Below are 11,140 nucleotides of genomic sequence, written 5' to 3'. Positions count from 1 at the left end.
ATCACATTTATTTATTATTTATTTCTCACATTTATATCCCGCCCTTCTCATCCGAAGGGACTCAGGGCGGCTTACAACAGTGGCAACAATTAGATGCCCATACAAACCAATATAAAACAACACATAAAACAGTTAAAACTATTAAAATACATTATGAATTTAAAATATACATTTGCTAAATTCCACTGAGTCCTCCACTTTAAAAGTGGTAACCCACTGTGTTCATCACATTAGGTTGGGTTCAAGTGAAAGGTAGAGCATTCTTTCCGTGTCTAAAGTGTTGGGAACAGATTTCTTTTCCTATGTTTCAGGAGCTGGTTGGGAAGTGGATTTTTGAGGAATGCTCCAGATGTAAATGCAGGGGTTTGAGGGCAATTGACCTTGATTTTGGGGAGTTATAGTTCACCTGCAAGGAGCCTCCGGTGGCGCAGTGTGTTAAAGCACTGAGCTGCTGAACTTGCGGACCAAAAGGTCCCAGGTTCAAACCCGGGGAGCGGAGTGAGCGCCCGCTGTTAGCTCCAGCTTCTGCCAACCTAGCAGTCCGAAAACATGCAAATGTGAGTAGATGAATAGGTACCGCTCCAGCGGGAAGGTAACGGCGCTCCATGCAGTCATGCCTATGCCCACATGACCTTGGAGGTGTCTACGGACAATGCCGGCTCTTTGGCTTAGAAATGGAGATGAGCACCAACCCCCAGAGTCAGACATGACTGGACTTAACGTCAGGGGAAAACCTTTACTTTTTAGTTCACCTGCATCCAGAGAAACCATGACCCCCACTGACAATGGACCGGGACCAAACTAGGCACAGAGAAGCCACATGACCAACTGAATATATTGCAAGGGTTTTGGGGAAATTGACCTTAATTTTGGGGAATTATAGTTCGCCTGCATGCAGAGAGCACTGAACCCAGCTGACGTTGGGTCTGGATTAAACTTGGGTCACAGACCCAACATGACCAACTATGAATTCCTCCATACCTCACAACCTCTGAGGATGCCTGCCATAGATGTGGGCGAAACGTCAGGAGAGAATACTTCTGGAACATGGCCACACAGCCCGAAAGACATACAACAACCCCAATACAGGCACGGTTTGGGGGTGATTGACTTTGGAATATGGAAGTTATAGTTCACACTTATCCAGAGAGCCCTCTGAACCCCACCAATGACGGATCTGGACTACACTTGGCACACAGACCCAATGCGGCCAACTTTGACACCCAGTGAGGCCCCCAATTTCTCCAAAAGAAGGGATCTCATCAATACTAGCCAAACTATGTTCTACTTTGCCTAACACATAAAAAGAAACAGTGGAGAGTGCTGCCCTCTTGTGGCTTCCTCCTCACATAACCAAAGCGCAGTGGACCTCAAGAAAAACAAAAGATAGACACACTGATGATGGTGAAAGTATTCCACCACACTTCAAACAAGTCTGTCTTGAATCCTGGAAGGATGCAGAGAATCCCTTGAAACTTTAATGCTTCCACTTTACACTACGAACAAACTATTATTCCCAAAAACACACAGTATAATTACAAAGAACCAAATACTAAAGCTAAGAAACATATACAGCTGAATACCAGATAGCATAATATCAAGGAGTCAAATATTAAATCTGAATATCATACAGTATACTATACAGTTGGCCTCCATATCCACGAATTCTGTATTGGGCACCAATGTGGCCCACTATGTAATGAAATACTAAAGTAGTATCATACCAAATGGCGAAATATTCTCATCTAGCAAAGTAGCAAATGGCAAAACAACAAAGCAGAATACAATAAAGTATCAAAGCAAACAGCAAAATCCTAAATAACATATAGCATATTATCATATAGATAGATCAATATATCGTATATACTCGAGTATAAGCCGACCCGAATATAAGCTGACGCACCTAATTTTACCACAAAAAAAATGGGAAAACATTGACTCCAGTATAAGCCAAGAGTGGGAAATTTCAGAAATAAAAATAGATACCAATAAAATTATATTAATTGAGGCATCAGCAGGTTAAATGTTTTTGAATATTTACATAAAGCTCTAATTTAAGATAAGACTGTCCAACTCTGATCAAATCATTATTCTCATCTTCTTCAATGTAAATGTACTTATGTATCTTTTTAATAATAATAGAGTAATAATAATAATAATAAATACAGGAAAGTAATACATGTAACAATAGAGTAAAATAATAAATGTAATAATAATAAGATCAGAGTGAAATAATAAATATATTAATAATAATAATAAAAATAGAGTAAAATAAATGTAATACAGTAGAGTCTCACTTATCCAACACTGGCTTATCCAACGTTCTGGATTATCCAACGCATTTTTGTAGCATTTCCAAGCTAAACGGGCCAGCAGAAGCTTGGATAAGCAAATATCTTGGATAATAAGGAGGGATTAAAGAAAAGCCTATTAAACATCAAATTAGGTTATGATTTTACAAATTAATCACCAAAACATCATGTTATACAACAAATTTGACAGAAAAATTAGTTCAATACGCAGTAATGTTATGTTGTAATTACTGTATTTACGAATTTAGCTCCAAAATATCACGATATATTGAAAACATTGACTACAAAAATGCGTTGGATAATCCACAAGCTTGGATAAGCGAGGCTTGGATAAGTGAGACTCTACTGTATTTTTGTTTTGATAGCTAGCTAGAGGATGAAGGGGTGTGTGAGAAAGAGAACAAGATCACACTGTTGCATGACATAAACCTCCCAAGAGCACGGCGGTGTTTAGAAACAAGCCAAAATATCACAGACTCGTGATGAAATCCAAGTTTCTTTCTCATGTTATTATCTTTTGGCTCAGGCAAAAGCAAATTGCTGCAGCCTCTCTTTGCATGTGTGTTCCTCCTCATGGATTCATGCCTTCTTGAATTCTTGACTGTTGCTGGGTCACACGCACCCCTCTTTTCATGTACAAACCATTGTATGTTTGCCTTCCCCGGTGAATGGGGAAGATGCGAGAGGCATTAACTTTTTCAAAGAAATCAATACCTGTTCCAGGCACTTCAAGATCAAGGTGGATCTCTGCATTCGGGCATCATTTCAGGGGAAGGCTCTGTCTCTCCTGCAGCACTTTTGCTCACTCAGCAATCTTCCTGCGTCTTGGTCGGACAAGAACGGTGTCAAGAGGTACGTTTGAAATGCCTCCAAGACAAATCCCACTGCAGCGGATTCTGAAAGAGGAAAACAGGCCGCTTTGCTCTCCACTGGTGTGAGGAACCAGCATGGCATTAAAAGAGCTTCCACAAACATGGCTATTTCAAAATGCTTTTGATTGAATAGTCCGTTAGAGATGTAGCTGTCACAGCCTTCGCACCTTATCGATGTTCCTCTCTTGTTGATTTTATTTTTAAATGAGATTACTCTTCCTGATAGCCCTATATTTTATCCTGAGCCTTATGTTGGCCTGAATTGCCTTTGTTCTGATGTCTTGCTCCTGGGCTGCAAGGATCAGGCCTTCTGTCTCCTTCTTCAGGGTCCCATTTGTGAGCCAGAGCCAGGTCTTCTCCTTATCAGCTTTTCCTTCAATTTTGTCAAGGAACTTTCCATGCAATGATTTGTTGTGCCAGCTGTCAGCTCTAGTTTGTAGTGTGGTTTTCTTGTACTGGTTTTTATTATTACTATTATTATTATTATTATTATTATTATTATTATCATCATCATCATCATTATTATTATCCTCTCATTTGAAATGCCTTCCAAACGTCAGTTCCAAATTCACCAGGATTATTTTAGCACTATTATTCAGGATTCCATGCTATGTAATCCAAGGATCAATGGTTTAAGGAGAAGCATTGAGAATTCTCAGCCAGAGTGGTCCAGTGACCCACCAAATTATAAATCCATAGAACAGTTGTGTGGCAATTAAAGGAGAATAATAATGCTATAGTTCTGTAGTGTGGATGGGCCCATCAACTGGAGATTGAAAGGGAAAGAATTCTGTCCACTGCAAGCTTCCCAACTCTTCAGGCTTGACCACACTTTTGCAATAATTCAGGAGGAATCTCAAGGAAAGCACTTCCTTGAAAAGTGTGTGTATAAACTCACACTTCCTTTGCTGGTCCTTATTGTTAGGATTTTGTGTTAAGGTAAAATGCAGGATACTTATAGTTGAGCATTTAGCTCACAGCAAGCAGAGCGTGAAGTGCCATGTGGCTGTAAAGAATTTGAAGCTTTGGAGGCAACGATCCGGAGTTCAATCTTTAAGATGACAAAAGGTTTATTTACAAAAATAATAACGCCATTTCTTAATAGTTAAAAATTTGGTTCTAGATACTCTAAACTCCAACGCTTCTTCTTTTAATCTTTGTTTTAACTTGTTTTATCATCTTCTTGTGTTTTAAACTGTGTATATTGTTAATGTATTTGCGCTGTTACTTTTGTAACATTGTGAGCCGCCCCGAGTCCCCACGGGGAGATGGTGGCGGGGGATAAATAAAGTATTATTATTATTATTATTATTATTATTATTATTATTATTATTATTATTGGGTTCAAAACAGAGGGGAAAATCTCCAAGCACACTACATCTCTCCTGAAACACAAGCAGAGAGAGATCTCAATACACACAGCACACACCAAGATGTAAGAAGCAGAAGTCAAAGACAAAAGGCATTCTACATAACCAATCAGAATGAGAGCTGAAACAGAGAGAAGAAATATATAAATTCCAACTGTCAATACAAGAGTCAGAGGCAAGGGATTTCCTTCAGCCTATTCTAAGCTAACTAACTACTCCTCATTGAGGACTGCAGACTTGGGCAGTGTGGGGTTGAATCCCAACACTTATATCATCCCACTTGGGACATGTAATATGGCTAGGTCTCTCCCCTCCCGGCATCACAAGGACCCATTCCTTCATCTCTTTACTCAAAGCACTGAAAGGGACTTATTCCTGACTGCAGTTTCGCTGTTGACTGCATGGTGGCAGCCGTTCGGCAAAAATGACATCCCAGCACTTTGGCGAAGTTGGTGATTCTTTTGAAAGCAGGGCTGTTCTTATAACCATTTAAAAACTAAAAGAACACAAAACTTACCAATACCCAAGTTGAAACAATGAAACCACTCTTCTATTTACAAGAGAAAACCTTGAGTTATAAATACCAGTATACAAAAGGCACACGGATACAAGATACAAGAACACATTGGAAACATCGTAAAATAGAAACACAACAACCCCATGAAAAGCTCCAGTATTTTAAACAAAGTTATGGAGAAAACGCTCTCCTGTGATGGTGGTGGGACCAAAAGAAACACTTCCCCTAAATATCTTAAAGCTCTGCAGATTTATATAGGGCAGTGATGGCCAACCTATGACACGCGTGTCAGTACTGACACGCCTAGCCATTTTTGCTGACACGCTGCTGCATGCAGATTGATTGGATTACCATGTCTTTTGTGGCCAAATTTGGTGTGATTTGGTCCAGTGGTTTTGTTGTTTACTCCATGGGAATTATGCGCGCGCACACACACACACACATATATATCTATATATATAAAAGGGTAATGGAATCACGGCACCAGACAAAACAACTAAACTAAACGCCCCACAACCTCGAAAATTGACAGCACAACCTCTCATCCACGCCTCTACGTTCATACAACAAAAAGAAAAGAAAAATTAAGTCCTAGCCACAGCAACGCGTGGCCGGGCACAGCTAGTAATTTATATTATTCTATTATTATTGTAGTATATTATCATATTATTACTATTATATTATTATTATATTATTCATTATTCATGACTACATTGAAACTAGAATAAAGAGAAATCAGTGTGGAAACTGCAAGAAGTACCATATATTGTTGTACATGGAAATAATAGTAGTAAATAGTTTTTGATTCTTCTGTCTTCACCATCTGCTTCTCTGACTTGGAAACTCAACAAAAAAGCTCCTGCTTTGTAGCAGATTTCCTATGAAGCAGATGAGGTGGTAATTCTTTGTGATTTTATATTTTTTAAGGCTAGCATGCCAATGCCTTAAATCAAGAAACAGCTTTCTAAGATCCACGGAGATACTTGCAAGAACACCTCAGCAAGCGAGAGTCCAAAAGTGGCAGGCTAAAACCCGGAACCTCAATCGGTGACTGAGATTGGATGAGAGACTCCCTCCTGGGCACACAGAAGAATGGGTGACTTGGATGGTGCTGAACAGACTGCACTCTGGCACCACGAAATGCAGAGCCAACCTTAAAAAATGGGGCTATAAAGGGGAGCTGTCGGGTTCTCTTCTCCCAGTTGTGCTGTGGGTCAGTCTTCCACCAGAAAAAGCACCAAGACACATGCTGGTAGATTCCAACAGGTTTTATTGTACAGAATACCAGAACCTTCTCTTTGGCCCATTTATATAGGGGCTCTCACATACCAGAGGGTAATTGGGGTTTTATGGCTGGCCCGTTTTATGGCTGGCATCTGTTCTTTGTCAGCCAACCGGAGATGTCAAAGATTGGAGATCATGACAGGAGTCCACGACATGCGAGTGTGGAGAAGAGCAAACCACAGACCACTGACTACAATGAAACCTGAGCCCTGCCACATGCACAACGGAGGACCTCACAGCAACACCAGAGGCACTCTAAGTGGCCAACTTATGGTCAAAGGAAATCTAGTATAATGCCAAGTTTTAAACTTTGCGTTTTTGAATACATTATAACTTTGTCCTCAATTTGCTTTTGACACGATAAATAAATAAGGACACAGAGGAAGAATCTCAAGGTGAGAGCCTTGCCTTGAAAGAAGTATGCACATGTCTTCTCCTCATTTACCAGCCTTACTGTTTGTCATTTGTATAGGGAACTCTGTGCAACTATGATGGGTGCTTAAGGAATCATATGAATGAAATTGCAAACACCCTCCTTGGAAGCTCAGCAGGGCCCAGCAATCCTAACTGGGAGGCAAAGACTGGAAATGTGAGGTTTGGGGACCATTATTTATTTATTTATTTATTTATTTACAGTATTTATATTCCGCCCTTCTTTCTCACCCCGAAGGGGACTCAGGGCGGATCACATTATATACATATAGGGCAAACATTCAATGCCCATATACACATAGAACCGAGACAGAGACAGACGCAGAGGCAATTTAACCTTCTCCTGAGGGGATGTTTGATTCTGGCCACAGGGGGGAGCAGCTGCTTCATCATCCACTGAGATTACACTTCCTCATTCCAACATTGTAAATTAGTTAAATTTGCCTCCCCACTTTATAAGTGGTACCTTATTTCCTACTTGATAGATAATAATAATAATAATAATTTTATTTTTATACCCCGCCTCTATCTCCCCAAAGGGAACTCAGGGCAGCTTACATGGGGCCAAGCCCGAATAAAAACAATAGCAATATAAAACACAACAATAGACAAAAGACATGCACAATTAGAAAAATGTAAACATTAGCCAATAAAAACAAATGACAAGAACTAATAAAAACATGGATAAACTATCTTTTGGGTTGCTAGGTCAGCAACGAGCAGGGGCTATTTTTTTTTAATTGACGGGTGCTCACCCTGCCACGGGCTGGCCTCGAACTCATGACCTCATGGTCAGAGTGATTCATTGCAGCAGGCTGCTCACCAGCCTGCGCCACAGCCTGGCCCCTATGTTTTTGCTTCCACTATTTTCCCTCCTCCGAGTCTCTTACTGACACATTGGATTGTTTTTCTCCAACGCACCGCCTCCAGAAGGAGACAGACATGAAATTGCCAGGAAAAGGAAGGTGAGAGGCTATAAAGAGCGCATGCAGTGATGCAGATGGCTCATGCAAGAGATGAGACGATCTAGCACCCTATTGAAGTTTGCCTTTCCTATCTTCTCCTCCATTTCCTTTTCTAGCGCCCTATATTGCAGTTATGGATATATAACCCCGTATTTTTGTCCCAGTTCACTGATCAGGGGGTTGTGTGGTGGTTGTCAGGTAAACTCAACTCCATTGTAGTTCAGAGCTGCACTTGATCAGAGCCAAACAAAGCAGTCTGTGAAAACTGCCAGGAAAGAACGGAGTCTCCTTTCTCTTCTCTGTGCAGCAGCCCTACAGAAACATGTGCCTTGACCAAAAGAGACCTCTCTCCCCGTTGCCCATCTTTCTTTCTTCCTTCTTGTTTCATCGCAGACAGAGCAGAACTGTTCAACATTTGCTGAGAAGTGGCGAGACTTCATTACTTCTACGGTCCTTGAATCGCTACTCAGCAGAACAGTGAATGAGCTGGCGACAATGAAAAATCGGAGCGAAGCAGAGCTGCTGGCAGGGAGAGTGACTGTGTTTGCTTCGCCTTTCAACAAGCCATAAAGAGAAGATTCCTTCCATTCAGCCAGACCACTAGCCCGTCTAGACATTAGAGAAAGGAACTCGTATTTGTCTATCTGAGATTTGCCATAATCCCTGTTAACTGCGAGGGACCAGACTGGGAGCTGTGGTGTGCATTCAAGCATTGAACTGCCTTGTCCAAACTGCACCTGAGGCTATAAAAGAAGAGATCCCACAGAAAAGTTTATAAAAGAGTTGTCATGTGTTGGGATTCAACCCCACACTGCCCAAGTCTCTAGTCCTGAATGAGGAATATGTTAGTTAGCTTAGAATAGGCTGAGAGTTTCCCTTACCCCATGTCTCCTGTATGGCAGTTGGAATATATCTACTGTATATACTCGAGTATAAGCCGACCCGAATATAAGCCGAGGCACCTAAATTTACCACAAAAAACATTGACGCCAGTATAAGCCGAGGGTGGGAAATTTCAGAAATAAAAATAGATACAGTAGAGTCTCACTTATCCAACATAAACGGGCCGGTAGAATGTTGGATAAGCGAATATGTTGGATAATAAGGAGAGATTAAGAAAAAGCCTATTAAACATCAAATTAGGTTATGATTTTACAAATTAAGCACCAAAACATCATGTTATACAACAAATTTGACAGAAAAAGTAGTTCATTACACATTAATGCTATGTAGTAATTACTGTATTTACGAATTTAGCACCAAAATATCATGATATATTGAAAACATTGACTACAAAAATGCATTGGATAATCCACAATGTTGGATAAGTGAGACTCTACTGTACCAATAAAATTACATTAATTGAGGCATCAGTAGGTTAAATGTTTTTGAATATTTACATAAAGCTCAAATTTAAGATAAGACTGTCCAACTCTGATCCAATCATGATTCTCATCTTCTTCGATGTAAATGTGCTTATGTATCCTTTTAATAATAATAGAGTAAAATAATACATGTAATAATAATAATAAATGCAGGAAAATAATCAATGTAATCTATATATATAAAAGGGTAATGAAATTTCGGCCTAGGACAAAACAACAAAACTACACATCCCAGAAACACTAAACTTGGCAGCACAACCCCTCATCCATGCCTCTACGTTCATACAACAAAAAGAAAAGAAAAATAAAGTCCTAATTAGAGGGAGAGGAAGAATTGCTGCCAGTTAGAAGGCTAAGCTCCGCCCACTTGGTCTCCTAGCAACCCACTCAGCCCAGGGGACAGGCAGAGTTAGACCTCACTTAGGCCTCTTCCACACTGCCTATAAAATACAGATGATCTGATTTTAACTGGATTATATGGCAGTGTAGACTCAAGGTCCTTCCACACAGCTATATAACCCATTTATAATGGACTTAATGTCAGAGGGAAACCTTTACCCTTTACCTTAACTACCACCAATTCCTCAATACTTTATTTCCCATACCACCATACTTCGCCACAGCAATGCGTGGCTGGGCACAGCTAGTAATAAAAAGAGTAAAATAATACATGCAATAGTAATAATAACAATAATAATAATAATAATAATAATAATAAGATCTGAGTGAAATAGTAAATGTATTAATAATAATAAAATAGAGTAAAATAAATGTAATAGTAGCAACAATAATAGAGAAAAATAATAAATGTAATCATAATAATAATAATAATAGAGAAAAATAATAAATGTACCATATATTCTCGAGTATAAGCTGACCCAGATATAAGCCAACCAGGACCCTTACCCGAGTATAAGCTGAGGGGGGCTTTTTCAGTCTTAAAAAGAGGGCTGAAAAACTAGGGCTGAAAATTATATTTGAGTATATACAGTATTTGCTCTCTCAGTATGTAGTGAATATGCTATGAGATCTCTCTCTGTATGTGTGTCAGAGAGATGTAGTGCTTGGATATTTTTTCCCTCTCTTTGAAACCTTAGAAGAGATGGGTGTTATAGTAGCTCAGACTTAGACCGGGCTGTGGCGCAGCTGGCTAGTAACCAGCTGCAATAAATCACTACTGACCGAGAGGTCATGAGTTCGAAGCCCGGGTCGGATTATGCCCCCGACCATTAAATAGCCCGGCTTGCTGTTGACCTATGCAGCCCCAAAAGACAGTTGCATCTGTCAAGTAGGGAAATTTAGGTACGCTTTATGCGGGAGGCTAATTTAACTAATTTACAACACCATAAAACTGCCAGCAAAACACGAGGAAAGAAATAAGGAAGTACAGCCACTAGTGGACAGTGAAGCAACAGCTCCCCCTGTGGCCAGAATCGTGAAGCTGGAAAAATGTTAAATGCCTCTGTGTCTGTCTATACTGTATGTTGTTTGTCTGTTGGCATTGAATGTTTGCCATATATGTGTTCATTGTAATCCGCCCTGAGTCCCCTTCGGGGTGAGAAGGGCGGAATATAAATACTGTAAATAAATAAATAAATTTAACCGTTAAGAAATGCAGTTCTTATTTTTATTGTATATAAACCATTTGTCATTTTTAAAGACAAGACTCTGCATCTTTGCTTCCTATTCTCTAAATTCTTTACAGCCACATGGCACTTCACGCTCTGCTTGCTGTGAGCTGAATGCTCAACTATAAGTATCCTGCTTTTGTAATTTTGGAAAATCCCTAACATCATGACCTTCTTCTCTGGTCCGTCCTGGGACTGAGTGCACATCTTGGGACAGAAGCATTGCCTCAAAGTTTGCTGCCAGAATCTTGCTGAGAACATACATCTTCCTAAGTCCTTATATTTACAGAAATCAGAATGTGTGCAATTTCATAACATCTGACATAATGCCATATGAGTGATTGTGAAACATTAAAGCCTGCTTCCCTCTTGCGA

Source organism: Anolis carolinensis, chromosome X (genome assembly GCF_035594765.1).
Source record: "Anolis carolinensis isolate JA03-04 chromosome X, rAnoCar3.1.pri, whole genome shotgun sequence".
In the NCBI taxonomy this organism is placed as follows: Eukaryota; Metazoa; Chordata; class Lepidosauria; order Squamata; family Dactyloidae; genus Anolis; species Anolis carolinensis.
Note: the sequence above shows the minus strand (reverse complement) of the source record.